The following is an 18,152-nucleotide window of genomic DNA, read 5'->3' as shown; positions in this document are numbered from 1 at the left end:
TAAAGACAATTGCTGCACAAGCCTGGTGACCTGAGCTTGAGCCCTAGAACCTATGTAAGGCTGGAATGAGAGAAGTGACCCAGTGAGGTTATCCTCTGACCTCCACATGTGTACATGTGTGCCTTGAAATGGACACACACACACACACACACACAAAGTCATTTGTCTTAAATGCATTCATCTCATCGGCAAGTGGGGTTAAAACTAGCAACATCTGTATGAGTAAAGCTAGACCCCACCTTGAAAAATAAAAGGGAAATTCTGTAAATGAATTATTTTATGTTTAACAAAATGTGATGGTTCTAATGGCTACGGGGTGTTAATTCTTAGAACCAACACAAAAGTAAGTCAAATGAGGGTTTTCAAATAAAAGCTGACATTCTCCCCCATCAGGCTCAAACCTGCCCTCCGACCTTCCATCACACCCGATGCACTTCGTGCAAATAAGCACGTCTCACAAACGTCTCTCTGGGGACTTTATAAACCAAGTCTCGGGTCTCCCTGTTCATACTCAGTCATCTTCTTTATTGGGTGGTAATTTTAGACTCATCCCAAAGTTGCAGTGGTGATATAATATGGCGAATTCCCATCTAATTTTTAATTCAGTTTCCCCAACACTTCTATATGTCAAAAAAAAAAAAAGACATTAACATGAGTGTTACTATTAATTAAGTAACAGACTTTATTCAGAGTTCCTCTTTTTCTTTACCCTGTAAATGTCCCTCTATTGTCCCAAGGTCTAGTCTAGGACTCCGTGTTACTCTGAGCATCCACTGTCTTTTCTCAGCATCCTCTTTGGCAATGCTGCCTGGATCGACTCTGCCAGCTCATCCTTTGTCAGTGGCTCACCAGGAGCTCCGTGCACATTGTTCTTCTACATCATTTATATTGACTTGGTGAAGTCATATGTCAGCTGCAGTCCTTGCAGTTGTGCAGAGCAAGAGAACGACAGGGAAGAGCTGATGTCTCAGATGAGGAAGGGCATGGGAGTGGGGTTTGATGCAATGGTTAACATTACAGTGACTCAGTCTGTTCATTCACAGCTCTCTCAGTTTGTTTTCTGGTGCTGTGGTAGAAACATTCTGACTCTTTGAAGGAAGTTGGGGCAGAAACCCAAATGGGAATTCAAAGCAGAAAGAATGGAAGAACTGCTTACTAGCTTTGCTCTCTGGTTCATGTTCACAGGCTCCTGGTTCTCTGGCTTTCTTACACAGCCCAGGATCATCTGAAGGACTGCGGGTGCCCTAGGGAATAGTGCCGCCCACAGTGAACGGTGCGTTCCTACATATATTAACAATCATGATAATCCCTCACAGACATGGCTACAGACAAACCTGGTAAAGGCCATTATTTAATTGAGACTTTATTTTTCCAAGTGATTTTAGGTATAGTGAGTAGACTAGGCACTAGCATAGTCTTTGCTTGTTAAAATATTAAGACAATCATCTAAGGCTCAGGAAAGAGCTATGCCCAGAGAACTCCTCTTCCCTACTGCATCAACCAAAGGATAAATTCCTGGTCAGCAGGGGGCACCTTGGAGTCTTTAGGACAAGCTTGTGTGAAGTGGGTAGACTGTTCTGTCACACGGGATGGCAGGTGCTGTTCTAGTGGTGAGCAGGAAGGAGAATCATCTTACGAGTGTTCAGTTTGTTAAGTTTCTTTCTTTCTTTCTTTTTGTAAAATGAGAAGTTCTCTTCCGTTCAGCCTTCCAGGAAACCTCAGTGTCTCAGAGCACCAGGTTCCATTATCATGACATTTACTTCTTCCCAGGCCACGGTCCTGGTAGTATTCTTTATGGTCTTTGGTGTTGTGCTTATGTTCAGAAAATCAAACTGAATCAAATAAAAACAGTATTGCTATTTTGTGATACTGGAAGGAAACAAGCAGTTTTGTGAATATTCGGCAAAAGTTTTCTCACTGGGATATATCCTAAGATCCCCCTTAAGCTGACCTTTAAACAAGAAAAAAAAGAGTAAGTTTTCAAATGTACTAACTGAGCAGACAGCTGACTTCATCAGGGCTGTCCGATCTTTTGATACTGTAGTACTGCGTTGTCACCTATAAACACGTTAGGCCACATTCATAGCTACCTTAAGACCTGTATCACCCAGATGGAGTAGTAGGTTGGCCACACCTGTGTCTAGATAGAAATTAAAAATTTCTAGGTCTCTGGACTATCCCTAGATGTTCATTGTTGATGTGATGTTCAAAAGACACACACACATACACACATGTAGGGAAATACTCATGCATATAAAGTAAAAGCAAATCTCAAAAAAATTACATGAGGTTTTTTGTTGTTGTTTTGTTTTGGCTTTGCTTTTCTTTTCTTTTTTTTTTTTTTTTTTAGAAACTGAAATTAGGAATTTGATGAATATCTGAAGCTTACTAGGCAAGTGGCAGGTGTGTCCACATGGACTAAATGGGGAACTGGATTCCTGCATGGGTAAGATAACAGCTCCAGAGCACACTACCAGATTAGACTGTGTACCCAAGATGGCACTTGTACCGATTGACTTTGTGTGGCAACGTGACACAAGCTGGAGTTATCACAGAGAAAGGAGCCTCTATTGAGGAAATGCCTCCACGAGATCCAGCTGTAAGGCATTTTCTCAATTAGTGATCAAGGGGAAAGAGCCCATTGTGGGTGGTGCCATCCCTGGGCTGGTAGTCCTGGGTTCTATAAGAAAGCAAGCTGAGCAAGCCAGGGGAAGCAATCCAATAAGCAGCACCCCTCCATAGCCTCTGCATCAGCTCCTGCTTTCTGACCTGCTTGAGTTCCAGTCCTGACTTCCTTTGGTGATGAACAGCAATGTAGAAGTGTAAGCTGAATAAACCCCTTCCTCCCCAACTTGCTTCTTGGTCATGATGTTTCGTGCAGGAATAGAAACCCTGACTAAGATAGCACTCAAGGAGCACACAGATGGATAGATATTTCGATGTCTTTAGTTTTTGAGACAAGATCTAGTAGTAATGTGGCCCAAGCTGACTTTGAATCCACTATGGAGTCCAGACTAGCCTTGAACTTGCAATTCTCCTGCCTCTCCTTTTGAGTGCTGGGATTACATGCATACACCGCCATAACTGGCCCATACATTTGAGTCTATAAGACTTAAAATTGAGTAAAGTTTACCGTTCATTTCCACAGTGCTGTAGTTGGGCCTTGAATGTCCCTTAAAGGCTCCTCATTAAATACTTAGCTTGTGGCACTACTGAAAGATGGTGGAGTCTTAGGAGGCATGGTCTAGGGGCAAGGTCCTATGTCACTGGGGATGTGCCTTTGAAGGTACCGTGGGACCCAGACCCTCTTATTCTTTCTCTCTCTTTTTATTGTGTGTATGTGCGTATTCATGAGTGTGTTCAGGTATATGTAGGTGCCTTTCAAGGGAGTACCCATGTCCACATGTCTGTGGAGGCCAGAGGTCAACCTCAAGTGTGGTTCCTCAGGACTCTGTCCACTTCAGGTTTTGAGACAGAATCTTTCACTTGTACCTGGAACTCACTGGGTCAGCTGGGCTGGTTGGCTAGGAAGCCCCAGCTGTCTGTCTCTACCTCTCCAGTACTGGAATTATAAGTGACACCATGCTCAGTTTTTTAACACAGGTTCTGGGGGTCAGACTCAGGCCCTTGGGCCTGCATAGCAAGCACATTACTGACCAACCCCTGTTGACTTCCTCTTTTATTTCTTGCTTGGCATGAGCCAATTTCCTCACCATGACTGTGTTGGGCCACTACACACTGCAAACAAGAAGGTCATTTAGTTATGGCTAGAGTTTCCTAAACTGTGAGCCATGACAAACGTGACCCTTTTCTAAGCTGACTAGCGGCTGCAATGACAGATTTCTGACTAGCACCCTTACACACAACTATGTGACACAAGCCTATAATGGAGCATCTCATGCTAATACAGTGATTATCAAACTGGGGGTCACAACCCCTTTGTTGGTGTTGAATGACCCTTTCACAGGGGTCACATATAAGATGTCCAGCAGATCAGCTATTCACATTATGATTCATTACAGCAGGAAAATCACAGCTATGAAGTGACAACAAAAATACTTTTATGGGTGGGGGTCACCACATCCTGAGGAACTGTATTAAAGGGTTGCAGCATTTGGAAGGTTGAGGGCCACTGTGCTAATGGATAATGCCAATGGAACAGACATAAAACAGGATCACAGTGAATGTTCTATTAGACAGTGCTGATGGGTGACATGGGAGTGTGGCTTTATACTGGCTGGACAGGATGAGGAGGCCTTGATTTGACAAACTCTGTCAAATTCAAGCTCTATAGTTATTGGCAGTGTAAATTGGAGTCCTGTGGTGCATTTCTTTCTACTAGGAAACCTTTCCAGCCTGCCTGCTTCCCTGTTCTCTCTCCTTCCTTCCTTCCTTCCTTCCTTCCTTCCTTCCTTCCTTCCTTCCTTCCTCCATCCCTCCCTCCCTCTCTCCCTGCCTTCCTTCCTTCTTTCTTCCCTCCCTCCCTTCCTCCCTCCCTCCCTCCCTCCCTTCCTTTTTCTTTCCTTCCTACATGTTTACTGAGAATCTTCTATATGACAGACACCTTGCCAGTACTAGGGGGATATGACAGAGAACACGGGAGGTATGTTCCCTCCCTCCTGTATCTCACAGTTGGGGCGCATCGAGTTTGTCTGATGCTGGGATCTGGAAGGGACAAAGAACCAGAAAGGTTGAGAAAAAGTAGAGTGGCCAACTTCTCCTAGTGCGGATAAAGGGAGGATGGTCTATGTTGCTCACATCGGAGCCACCTGAGTCTAGACTCGAGCATTTCCATCTTTCCATCCCAGTGTGGAGAGTCACTACCTGTATCACCCCAGTTGGGATTGGTACTTGGGGAAACACATCTGGCAGTTATTTATCCCTTTCCCAAAGTGTGAAAGCAGGTCTAAAAACACCAAAAAGCACGTAGCCCTTGGGCCTCATATGCCATCCCCAGCCTCCTTGCAAGGTTTATGTTTTCCTTTCCACACAGAATCTAAGCAAAGGAAGAGTAGAAGGACCTTAAGGTATGAAGAGCTTCAAATCCATCCCAAGTGCACTGAACCAGAAGGAGAAAACCATCACTTTGTGTAGGTGCTAATGTCACTATTAAGGCCAACTTCTCAGTGCTCTGGCTACAACTCAGTTGGTAAGGTTCTGGTCTAGAATTCAAGACGTTCTGGGTTCGATTCTCAGTGCTGCATAAATCAGGCCTGATGGTTCACACTTTTTTTTTTTTTTTTGGCAGTTCTACATCTTTATTTGACATTCAGCAGGTTTGTTCTCATCCACAGTGAGCGTCTGTAGATTTTTGAACGTGGTAACAGGCACGTAAGTTACCAACGTGTAGAGCTTGTTTGGTGACTCCTCATCCTCATTGTTTTCTGGACAAGCGTACTGGAATGCGATATGGAACATTCCTTATTCCCTTGGCCCAGACGGCTTTATTGAGCCTGGTGTCAATGCACACAACTAGAGTCCCCATTCCCTTCCTGGAAAGCTTGCTAATTTCTTTGAGTGCCCGAGGAGCACGCTACTTGAAGCCCACTCCATGGATGCGCTTGTGAATGTCGATAGTGTATTCTCAGGTCACCACCTTGTTGATGGCAGGATGGCCCTTCTTCCTGCCACCCTTCTTTGTAGGAGCCATTCTCCTGGGCCCAAGTTGGAAAGCTGGTTCACACTTCTAATCCTAGCACTTGGGAGGTGGAGGCAGGAGGATCAGAACTTTAAAGGCTATCCTCAGCTGCATGTAGCTGAGTCCAGCCTGAGCTACATGAGGTCTAGTTTTAAAAATAAATAGCATACTACTTGTGACTTTGTTCAGGTTGGGATAATGGTCACATTCTGTCTCCTGGGTCAATCCAAGAAGGCTTATATACCTCACAACTCTACTTTGATCCAGGTAAGAGTCCCTGGCTTCTCTAGTACTAGCTAGTGAATGGTTTTCTTGACTGTTCTAAAGAACTTCTATTAGTTTTCTTGGGAAAATATTTAGAGGTCATTTCATTTGCACCGTTACCCTGTTCTGTGCTTTTGGTTCAGGTCCACAGAAGGAAAGCAGCTTACCCTTGTTTTGAGTAGTCTAAATTCTGTCTGGTCACAAATACCCACTCTTGACTTTTAACAGGCAATTTGGGACATGTTAAAGTTCAAGTATGTTAGAAATGTGGAAGGGAATACTGTGTCCACAGTTGCTCCCAAGTGTCACAGTCTGTTGCCTGAGACTTTATGTGGCAAATCTGGTACCATAGTTTTCCAGTACTTATAATAATAATAATAATAATAATAATAATAATAATAATAATAATAATGACAATGGGCCTATTGAGTGTCTTTGGGTGGATTCAGTGGCATTGTCCTGCAGAAAGGCGATGACGATAAAGGAGTGAATGGGTTGGGGATCATCCCTGCACATGGCCAAGAGGAAGTTGAGATGACACCAGAGCTAGACACAGCCAAGCATCACCTGAGAAAAGAGCATCAGTTGGGGAATTATCTAGATCAGGTTGGCCTGTGGGCATGTCTGTGGAAAATTGTTCTGATTGTCTATAAATGTAGGAAGCCCATTGTGGGCAGCACCATTCCTTAGACAGGGGTCCTGAACTTTATAAAACAGAAGAAAGTTAGGTGCAAGCAAGCAGCAGCATAGACACATTAGTTGTTATTTACTGCAGATATGACATGACTATCTGCTGGAGTTCCTGCCTTGCCTTTCTTGAGATGATGGATTGTAACCTGAGATTATAAGCTAAATAAATCCTTTTCCCTAAAGCTGCCTTTTGTCAGAGTGTTTTATTACAACAGCAGAAAAGAAACTAGACCGAGAGAAAAACAGGAAGAGGCCGCAAAGTAGAAGTGCCTAGTGAATTCTTGCACTCTGAATAGGAGCTAGTGTTCCAGCTGGGGTGTCAGGCAGTGGGGACTTCCAGAGAGCCCAGGGGATGTGTTCAGTGAATAAGGAAGAGGAACTCCATCAACAAGCTCCAAACTTCAAACAAAAGGATAAAACATGGGCAGTAGACTCAAATGATCCAAGATATGGCTGATGGGAAATGAAGTGGAGGAACAGGAGATGAGCCAGAGCTGGAGGCTCAGAGGCAGAGGCCGCCATCATCCTTTCCAGCCAGGAGCTTCAGAGTCCTCTGCTGAAGACTCCACAGGCTGTGTAGAGCCCACACTCCGGGTCATGAATCATAGTGTGATCAAGAGCTGGAGATAGGAGATGTCACAGTCGTGGAATGGAACCTTAGGCTTTGGACAGTGAGTGCTGTGGGGTTTTGTTTGCTTGTGAAAGAGTCTTGCTTTCAGCCCTGAACTCTCCTCTCTTTCACCTCTCTCTCTTCGTTGCTGGGATTCTGGGTATCCTTATGAGAGCAGGCTAGTGCCACTGTTTTAATTGACTTTCAAGAGTCAGTGTGCACTTGGAGTGGGGTTACCTTCAAGGGACTGCCCGAGAGGTATCTGGGGGAAGTGGAAATGCCCACTGGGGCGTTTTAATGAGGAAGAATGGGTGCTGTGTGAGTTAGAAGCAACTGCTGTGGATGCAGGATGCTGGGGTTCTTGGGTAAAATGCAGCTAACTCTTGGATCACATCATTCTGGAAGGGATTTTATCAGAGAGCTCAGCCCTAGCACCACAGAATCTGGGGGCGCTCACTAGGACACGGGAAAGTGTGAGGCCTGCATGAACTTCCCGGAAGTCTATCTGATGACTGGGGATGCAGCTGGAGGCACAGATACTCTATTGTGAGGTGAATTCCTGTTCCCAAATTTCTTCATATTTCTGTTTCTGTATGTGAGCAGTTAAAATGAGAGAGAAGGAAGGAGGGAGAGAGGGAAGGAAAGAGGGAAGGAGAGGGAGAGGGAGAAAGAGAGAAAGAGAGAGAGAGAGAGAGAGAGAGAGAGAGAGAGAGAGAGGAGAATTAGCTAGCAAGGGAAGGTTACTCTCTCCACCTCAATTTCTATTGTTCATCAAAGCAAAAGAGGAACGGTCTGGGGTGAGGGCTCAGTGGGGAAGGTACTTCCCATGCAAGCATGAGGGCCTGAGTTCGGATCCCCAGCACCCATGTAAAATCTGGGTATAGTCACACATGTCTATAACCTCAGTTTCCCCAGAGTGAGGTGACAGATGACAGGAGAATCACCAGAGGCTTTAGGGCCAACTAGCATACCCTGAAGTGAAGACAGTCACCTGAGCTTGTCCTTGGACTACACACACACAATGCCACATGTGTGTCCACAGACACGCACATACACACACACACATATGCACACAATTTAAAAAAATAGAAGGGATAATACATGTCTCTGCCGAGTGACATTGACACATGGCTGTGAAGGACTGGTGAGCGTGGGCGGGGGAGGGGAGGGCTGTGGAGAACATGTGTGATGGATTCCTCATCTAATTTAAAAGCAAACAGCTCTGTCAGATAGGATTCGTTGTGGGTCTGATGGACTGTGGAGGGGGAGCCGACAGGCTCATAAATACGCAGGAACCTTGAGGCAGAATGCAGAGCTCCGATTGCTGGCCTTGGGATAGCAAGGTACCAGTTCTTTAAAATCTCACCAATATTCAATACATCCGGTTGGTTGGCTGAGAAAAGTGCTGATCTTCCTGTGGGACGCAGGGAGCTGTGTCCGATGCCTTCTTGTAGGAGCAGGGAGGTGTTTCTGCTAGTCGTGGGGCCCTTTCAATGTGCCGACTTTGCCTATTACGATTTGTCTAATAACTTGTCCTGGGGTATTGTGTTTACCCCAGAAATGTTAATGACTTCATAACTCAGTGTGAAGTGCTGTGGGCAATTTTTGTATTATTAAGGAGTCTATGAAGTATAAAAGCAGGAATGCTCTCAAGGTGCCCAACCACAGTTATAACTTGATTCTCATTTTGGAAAAAAAAAAAAAAAAGGAGAGAAATGAAAAAATTTTAAAGTACCTGTTTTCAATTGAGAAAACAGTTCATTACGAGTGCTGCCCTTTGGAAAGAAGACGCCTGTGTTTGGAAGGCTGTGTAATTGTGTGTATGAGATGGACAACCTAGGAAGGATGGAATATTGGGTTTTGGCAAGCTGAGCTGGGGACCTCTGACCAGGACTTTGGGCTGGGAAGGTGGGATACTGTTTGAGATAGCTGAACAATGACTCAGGAAATCTAGCAGGAGGGTGGATGGATGAACACGGGCTATCAAGAGAAAGATGGAAGGCCATCATGTCCTCAAACAGGCTGACACCACCCTTCCTTATAATCAAAGACCTTGCTTCCCCCACCCCCCACCCATAAAACCAGGGACTTCCTTGTGAAGGAAGGGCATGCAAACCAGAACTAGCCAGACTCCTACTCAGACCAACATCACGATGGAAGATGAACGGCCCATGCATTTCAGAATCTTCTGGCATCACTACTTCTGTCTTTAGAGAGGAGGCTCTAGGGACACTTAGGGATCCAGGGAATATGTCTTGAAAATCATTAACTAAAATTGTATAAGAAGGAAAAATAGGGGCATGGATGTATCTCGGTTGGTAGGATGCTTGCCCTCAGTTGGTAGAGTGCATGAAACCCTGAGTTCTGTCTCCAGCATCACATATGATAAACATAGTACCACACAGCTAAAAGTAATTCCAGCACTCTGGAGTTGGAGGTAGGGCATCAGCGTGTCATCTCACTAACACATGAGTTTGGAATTAGCTTGGGATGCATAGGTCTTGTCTTGAACAGTACCAATAAAACAAAGGAAAGTTGTAAATCACCAAACTTGTCAGAAATGGCTTATATGCTGCTTTTACTCAGACCTTCCTGGGTACTCAGTGCACTTGCCAGATGGTTTGAGTGGTGGTGGTGATGGTGGTGATGATGATAATGATGATTGTGATGCTGATGGTGCTGGTGCTGATGGTGCTTGTGAAGAATTGAAGAATTGTTCTGCTGAAGAATTGTTGGATATGGCAAACAAAGGGGACAATGGGAAGATAGAGTTGGTTGGCATCTTGCAGTTATCCCACTGGGCACACACTCAGGCTGATGATCCTTTACTATCTTCCCTTGCCTTCTCCTTCTCATTCACCCCCTGCCACCACCCTCTGCCCCCACCAGAGGGATCTTCACAATGCCTTGGCTTGAGGAACACTCTTCAGAGTAAAAGGCTGGCCTCAAGCAGGATATCGATGATGAGACCTGCCTGGGCTTGCACAACCAACTTGGTCCTTGGGCCACAAGCTGGTGAAGTCCATCAGGAGACAATTCCTCTATAGGTGAGAACCAACTGTGTCTGTCTCATTGGGTGATCTCAGGGGATCTGCAGCAAGGGAGGGGACATTGCTGATGTCTGTCTCTGGTGGCCTCCGAGAAGCTGAGAACATTCATTTCATACAAGACAAATTCTAGCTGCCATACAGCAGTCTTGGGCACCCAGGAGATGGGAAATCTGCTCTCTGAAGCTACAACTGTAGCTTTGCTGGAGTGTATTTGTCTTGCTCAAAAGGCCTGCATGGATAGCGAGGGTGGTGCCCAGGGTTACTTGTGGAGGCAGCTTGGTCCCTTCTAGACTGGAAGGACTCATTAGGGTGAACTCAGTGTGCTTTGGGTCAGTGTCCCATGTCTTATTGCTACTCTTCTTGAGGCATATTTGGACACAGGAGCACCCATCTGCCTTAATTCTCTGTCATGGTTATCTCTACCAAGCACCGGAAGGCCTACTATGCTCCCTGGGCTCCCAGTATTGAGCTGGTTCCATTAGAGTGGTTTGGATGATATACCATGTGTTATCTTCTGAAGCCTGTCATCCTTGTCATTGGAATTTGATCATGAGACTTCCTCTTGGATAGGTCTCTTGGATTAGTATGTTTGATGCCACTGTGGATGTGTGTATCTGTCAGTCAGCCTCTGGTTCACTCAGTAGCTGGCTGCCTTGGAGTAATATGTGTGTGCATGCACGTGAGTCCACGTGTGTGTACACGCATGTACATGTGCATGTGAGAGTGTGTGCACATGTGTGTGTTCATGTGTGTGTATGTGTGTGTGCATGTGTGCGTGTATGTATGTGTGTGCATGTGTGTGTGTCTGTGTGTGTATGTATGTGTGTGTCTGTCTGTGTGTGCATGTGTGTGTGTCTGTGTGTCTATGTATGTGTGTGCATGTCTGTCTGTGTGTGCATGTGTGTATGTATGTATATGTGTGCATGTGTGTGTGTAGGTGTACATGTGTTCACATGTGCATGCCTGCTCATACCATAGCACATGTGTAAAGGTCAGAGGGCAACTTTGGGGGCCAGTACTCACTTTCTCACTTTTGGTTTTGTTTGAGACCTGGTTTTTGTTCTCATCTGCATATGCCAGGCTAACTAGCTTGTAAGATTCTGAGGATTTTCCCACCTCAGCCTCCCATCTCCCCGTAAAAGCTCTGGGATTCAGACATGCGTGCTACCAGTCAACTATACACGGGTTCTGAGGATTCAAACTTAGATCCTCAGGGTGGCATGTCCCTGCTCTAGCCACTGTGCCATCATTCTAGCCCCTTTGGTCAGATTTTAACTTCCTGCCCAAGCACTACCACTGAGGATATGAGGTTTCCTGAGCCAGCCTCCTCTTCTGCACTTCAATGATGATGTAGAGAAAATGGAGCCTGTTCAGAGGGGAAATGAGAGGCTGGGGAAGAATAATGAGAAATACACCTGGTTGGCAGGATGAAAACTCAGGCGTGCCTTGCTTTGAGAAGAAGACTCAGAGCAGCCAGGAGAATGGCATTTCGGGACAGCAACCATGTCCTGTGCAAAGGAGGAAGAGAGTTCTTTGTCTCCTAAGAACTACATGTAGAATAGAGTCAGCACAAGGCAGATCTTTGCTAGATGCAAACAGAATTTTCTGGGAGGCAGAGACGTTTCCAGTTGGATGAGCCTCTCAGGGAAATGGGGAGGCCTTTGTTCCCTGGGGAGCTTCAGGTCCAGGGCTGGGTATTGTCAGATGCTAGTGCAAACTCACATCATTGCTTGTGGAGGAATATCCTGCGTCTCATTCTCATGTTCCTCGGATAGAGGCCAGAGAAGATGACTCCTGGGTCTCCGTCTTTCCTGTTGTGGCTACAGTTTCCTTGACATCCTTCTCATAGGTGGTGGCTATGCCTCTTCCCTTTGAATATGGATGGGCTGTACGACTCAAGCACAATATACTGGAGGAAGAGCACAGTACAGAAGAATGGTGCCCTCCTAGACCAGGCTGTGCAGGGCCAGAAGGGAACATTGCGGTTAGAGTCCCGAATTCTCGTCTAAGTTTGACTGACCTAATGTTACCATGTTGTGAGCACACCCAGGCTGACCACAGAGAGAGGGTCTGTGGTGGAAGTCGGAGGGAAAAGAGGAGGGGAAGTCAGGTATGTACACACAGACACACACAGAGACACCCACAGACACACACACATATAGACACACATAGACACACAGACACACACACACATATAGACATACATAGACACACACACACACACACACATATAGACATACATAGACACATAGACACACACAAGACACACACATACATAGACACACACACACAGACATACAGACACATAGATACACCCACATACACACACACACACACTTAGACAGACACACACACAGACACACACACATACATAGATATACATACACACACAGACACACACACATACACACAGACACACACAGACACACACAGACACACACACACACACATAGACACACAAAGAGAGTCAGAGAGAGAGACAGAGACACAGAGAGAGATGGTGAGACAGACATAGAGAGACACAGAGAGACACAGAGACACAGAGAGACAGAGAAACACAGAGAGATACAGAGAGACAGAGAGACAGAGATTCTGAGACTCCAGACCAGACTCCCACCCGACACAGGCATCTGTGAATAAGTCCACATGACTTCAACCCCAGCTACCACCACTATCTGACTAATTTACAAAAGTCCCTGAGTGAGAGCCGCCCAGCTAAGCTTAGTCAATCCCATCAGTGTGACATGACAGCAAATGGTTGTAACCCATTATGTTCTGAGCTGGTTTCTTACGTGCTAATAGGTACATGAGTTCAGAATTTGATGAACTGCATGTGGGAGGCAGGCTGTGATTAGTCATAGGTCAATTAGATGGTATGATCAGAGAGACGGGCTCCCAATTGTTCTGGATTATTCTGAGAGAGACTCACTTGTGGTTGACAGGTCATCTCTCTCAAGATGGGCACAGGGGGGTGGTGGTGGGGGTAGCAGGGAGAACATTTTGTCTAATTCATTGTATGTACCACGTGCTGGAGTAGTTTCCTGATATCTCAAAATAGTCCAGGGCAAGGAGGTTTCTGGCACTGGGAAGGACAGAGATGTGGTACAGGATCCATGGGCTTTTGACATGGGGCACTAGGAAACTGTGAAGAGGCCATAACCAAGAGCAGGAAGATAAAAATCAAAGGAGGGACACAGTGATGTTTGCTCAAATCTTCATTTCGTTTGGCAGTGGCTGATCTGAACTCTGTGTTCCCAGCAAACATTGCAGCTTGCATGAATACTTCTGAGGATACGGATGAAGAAGTGATTAGTTTCCAGTATCCGGTGAGCTTGGTAATGGATGTAATACATTCATATATACAGAGGCACCTTGGTTCTTTGATACATGACTTGTGGTGGTATGAGTAAGAATGGGCCCCATAGGCTCATATATTTGAAGTGGAACTATTTGGGAAGGATCAGGAGGTGTGGCCTTCTTGGTAAGTGTGTCACTGGGAGTGAGCTTTGAGGTTTCAAAAGCCCATGCCAGGTCCAACAATCTCTCTCTCTCTCTCTCTCTCTCTCTCTCTCTCTCTCTCTCTCTCTCTCTCTCTCTCCTTCTGCTGTTGCTGCTGCTTCTGCTTCTTATAGATCAGGATATAAAGCTCTCAGCTATTGCCCCAGTGCTGTGCCTGTCTGCTTTCTGCCATGTCAATCACAGACTAACCTGAAACTATAAGCAAGCCCCCAATTAAATGATTTCTTTTATGAGAGTTGCCATGGTCACCGAGTGTCTTCACAGTGGTTGAACAGTGACTAAGATACTTTTAACCACTCATATACCAACAAGGGGCAGACTTATATTGCAAAACTGTCCCGCCCCCTTCTCTTGCTCTATGTGTGTAGGATAGAGGACAACTTCTGCCACCATTCCTCAGGAACTGTCCTTCTTTGTTGGGGATTCAGGAGCTCTCATTGTCCTGGAACTTCCTAGACTAGCCTACATAGCCAGTGAGGTTCAGGATTCTCACATCTCTACGTCTCCAGCACTGGGATTTCAGCTGTGTGCTCCATGTACCCGACTCGTCATATGGGTTCTGGTCCTCATGTTTGTACATTGAGCATTTTATGAACTGAGTCATATTCCAGACTCCAGAGACATTCTCTCTCACCCTTTGTTATCTCACATGGAACATCTTGGAAATAGTTGACTTGTCTGACCCTAGGCGGAGCCAAAAGCACAGGTCAAATGCTATAACATCATTATTTGCTAAATGATGCTTCTGGGATATAGAAAGCCAGGGGAAATGAACATATTTGGACATCTCATGGCAGAAGCCAGATGTTGGAAGTGGTATTGTGAGTGGTGATTTCAGTATGGCTGATGTGGAACATTGACCATGATGGCGGTAGAGGCAGTAGCTCATGCACCTCCAGGGATCTCTAAGCACCAGACATTATCCGTGCCTTACAAGCAGTCTGCGCGTCTCTGCTGGAAATCACAGCTTGGGGGCTGGGAAAGGACTCAGTTGGCAAAGTGTGCGCTGTGCTAGAGTTAGGACCTGAACCCACAGAAATCTCTTCAGAAGGTGGTTTAACAGTGCACACCTATAACCACAGTGCTGGGTGTCAGGAAAACCAGAGAAAGGTAGATCCCTGGAGATCTCTGGCCAGCCTGCCTAACCAATCAGAGTCACAGGTTCATTGAGAGACCTTAACTCAAATAAAGTGCAAAAGTGTAGAGGAAGATAGCCAACATTGGCCTCTGGACTCTCCATGCATGTACATGTACCCCCACATATGTGTACGCTTCATACACAGACACATGGGCACACACAGCACAGCCTAAGGACCTCAAGATCTAAATCTTGATTCTGCAGCTTCCTAGGTGAGATGAGCAAGTCACCTCAGCATCCACATTTATTTCCCCAGAATTGTACTTATCACAAGGGAAAGGCAGAGTCGAAGGGCTTAGCCCAGATTGAGCTCAAACACTCACAAATGTCAGGTACTCTGTCTGCGATGCTTCTGCTTCTTACTGGATGGAGTTGACCTTTGCAGATTGATCCAGTCTCACCTAGAGAGTGCCTACGAGTGTCTGTCTCTATGAGAGATGCCGTTCTAAATTACGTATTGGAAAACTGTGACCCTTCCATCAAACCCCACCTATCACCTATGAGGTGTGCTTTGCCAGCAGATAGCCGCACTTCCGGGTCCAAATGCTTGAAAAAGGTAGAGACATGTGATCGTTCTGTGAACCTCGGATTCCGGTGTGCAGAAATAAAGCTTTATTGGCATATGAAGCCCTTGTGTGATTTCACGCTGTCTGTGGATTTTGTTCTCCACGGTGAGAAAGAGTACTCGCTATGGGCACCTCACGATTCACAGCCTGAAATATTTGCTATCTAGCTCTTTGGTTTTTTTGTTTTGTTTTGTTTTGTTTTTTGATACAGGGTTTCTCTGTGTAGCCCTGGCTGTACCTGGAACTCACTCTGTAGACCAGGCTGGCCTCGAACTCAGAGATCCACCTGCCTCTGCCTCCCAAGTGCTGGGATTAAAGGCGTTCGACACCACTGCCCGGCACTATCTGGCTCTTTGAAGACAAGGTTTGCCTAATTTTGTTTTAAGTGAGAAGAAAACAGAGCCTAATAGAAGCTAAGCAACCTGCTAGAACATGGCTTGTATCATTCATCATCACATGCTTTTATGTATATATTTATACTCCCATTATTCATGTGTGTGCTTACATGTCTTTGTCTGTCTGTCTGTCTGTCTGTCTGTCTGTCTGTCTGTATCTGTCTACTATCATCTATCTGTTATATCTATCTATCTATCTATCTATCTATCTATCTATCTATCTATCTATCTATCTATCTTTCTATCACCTATACATCAATCATTTATCTATCAATCATCTATTTATCAATAATCTATCAATTATCTATCTATCCACTATCTCTATCATCTATCTATCTATCTATCTATCTATCTATCTATCAATCATGTATCTATCACATATCATCTATTTACGCATGTCCACATATGAACACACATCCATGTTGCAACTCAGATATTCACATCCACATACCATCTTCTTAGGCCCTATGTCCTTGCTGGGTGCCCAGTGCCATCTCACACTGTCACCTCATCAAATCAGCACTGGGTGTGCAGTAGCGAATGCATTTGTGTTAGGTACATGTGGCCAAGTTGAAAGCACATGTCAGTTCACACCCTGCTGTATCTCTGAAGAGATACATGAATATTTCATCTCTTTATTCTATGTTAGAAGGTTTCCGCTTCCCTTATAGCCTCTAGGCTGTAAGAACCCACTTTCATCACAGAATCAAGCAAGGAGAGTATTTACCATACATATGAGAACCATCGTGAATAAATCGCCCCTTAGGAATTGTTCACTTCCCATTTGCCTCTTCTCTCTTGGGCTATGATTAAACTTTAATACACATAAAGTTTGCCGGGTTTTATAGAGTCACAGTGCAGGCACACTAATGGCAGGTGGACATGCTCAGGCTTTAAATCCCTCCTGCTCTGTAGCTTGGTAAGGAACAGGTCTCTCATCCACAAAATAGCATTTAAAAATACTGTCTATACTAAAAGTGGCCAAGATCTGAGACTGCTGGAGCTGATAAAAGGTGAGGTCTGGTGTCAACAGGTGTAATCCTTTAGTTTTACACATGAGCAAACTTAGAGCCAGACTGGAAAACTGGGGCTTTGGCATGGGAAAGCTGGGTCGCTTAGCTTTATCTGTCAGCTTAACACAGCCTAGAGTCAACTGAGAAGGGAGTCTCAATTGAGGTATTGCCTAGAACAGATTGGCCCATGAGAACGTCTTGAGTTTTTTTTTTTTTTTTTTTTTAATTTTTAAAAATTGCGAGTGTCTCTCTCTCTCTCTCTCTCTCTCTCTCTCTCTCTCTCTCTCTCTCTCTCTCTCTGTGTGTGTGTGTGTGTGTGCATATATCGATGTCATAAGTTGCCATTGGAAGCCTTCAAGTTGGAGTTACAGGCAGTTGTGAGCCACCTGACAGGGGTGTTAGGAATTGAACTCAGGTCTACTGCAAGAAGATCACATATTCTTAACTGTTGAGCCATCTTTCTAGTCCCTTGGTTACTAATTGATTTTTGAGGAGGGTCCAGCCCATTGTAGGCAGGGCTCTCCTGTTGACAGGTGGTCCTGGGATGTCCGAGAAGGCTAGCCAGCATGAGTGAGGGAGCTGCAAGCAGCCTTTCTCCATGGTTTCTGCTTCATTTTCTTCTTGAGTTCCTGCTCTGATGATGGGTTTGGAAGTATGAGCTGAAATAAACCCTTTCCTCTCCTAAGCTGCTTTTGTTCAGAATTATTATTATTTTATTATCACAGAAACAGAAAGGAAACTATGACAGCTGGTCACTGGCTTAACACAGACCTCCAAGGCTGCCTGTGTTTATATAACTAGGGAGTTGTGCTGAGTCCCACAGGGACATCTGTAAGCCATATGCTTACACACTTGTAAAATAAGACTTAACAAGAATCTCTATTTACCTTTGGGTAAACACCCAGGAATATCTTGGTCATGTGTGTCTGTTGCAGTTTGAACTAGAATGACCCCCAGAGGCTCATGTATTGAACATTTGGTTCCCAGTTGGTAGAACTGTTTGGGAAGGATTAGGAGGTGTGGCCTTGATAGAGGAGATCTGTCATTGGAAACACATTTTGAGGTCTTAAAAGCCCAGGCCATTTCCAGTTAGCTCTCTTTCTGCCTCATACTTTCTGGTAAGGATGTAGGCTCTGAGCTATTGCTTCAGTGCCTGCCTGCTGCCATGCTCCCCACTATGGTGGTTGTGGACGCTAATCCTCTGAAACGATGAGTTCCAAGATATAATGCTTTCTTTTACTGGTCATTGTGTTTTATCACAGCATTAGA

The 18,152-nt window shown here is 45.2% G+C and overlaps 1 protein-coding gene and 1 pseudogene across 3 annotated transcripts in view; both read right to left on the bottom strand.

Moving 5' to 3' along the window:
* Positions 1-18,152, bottom strand: part of Kazn (kazrin, periplakin interacting protein) — a 977,884-nt gene that overhangs the window by 430,752 nt on the left and 528,980 nt on the right. The window lies entirely within an intron of this gene.
* LOC117708392 (large ribosomal subunit protein eL31 pseudogene) lies at positions 5,251-5,650 on the bottom strand (annotated as a pseudogene).

The sequence above is a fragment of the Arvicanthis niloticus genome, chromosome 5 (assembly GCF_011762505.2).
Source record: "Arvicanthis niloticus isolate mArvNil1 chromosome 5, mArvNil1.pat.X, whole genome shotgun sequence".
In the NCBI taxonomy this organism is placed as follows: domain Eukaryota; kingdom Metazoa; phylum Chordata; class Mammalia; order Rodentia; family Muridae; genus Arvicanthis; species Arvicanthis niloticus.
The sequence above is the reverse complement of the archived record's forward strand: the minus strand, read 5'-3'. Positions and strand labels throughout refer to the sequence as shown.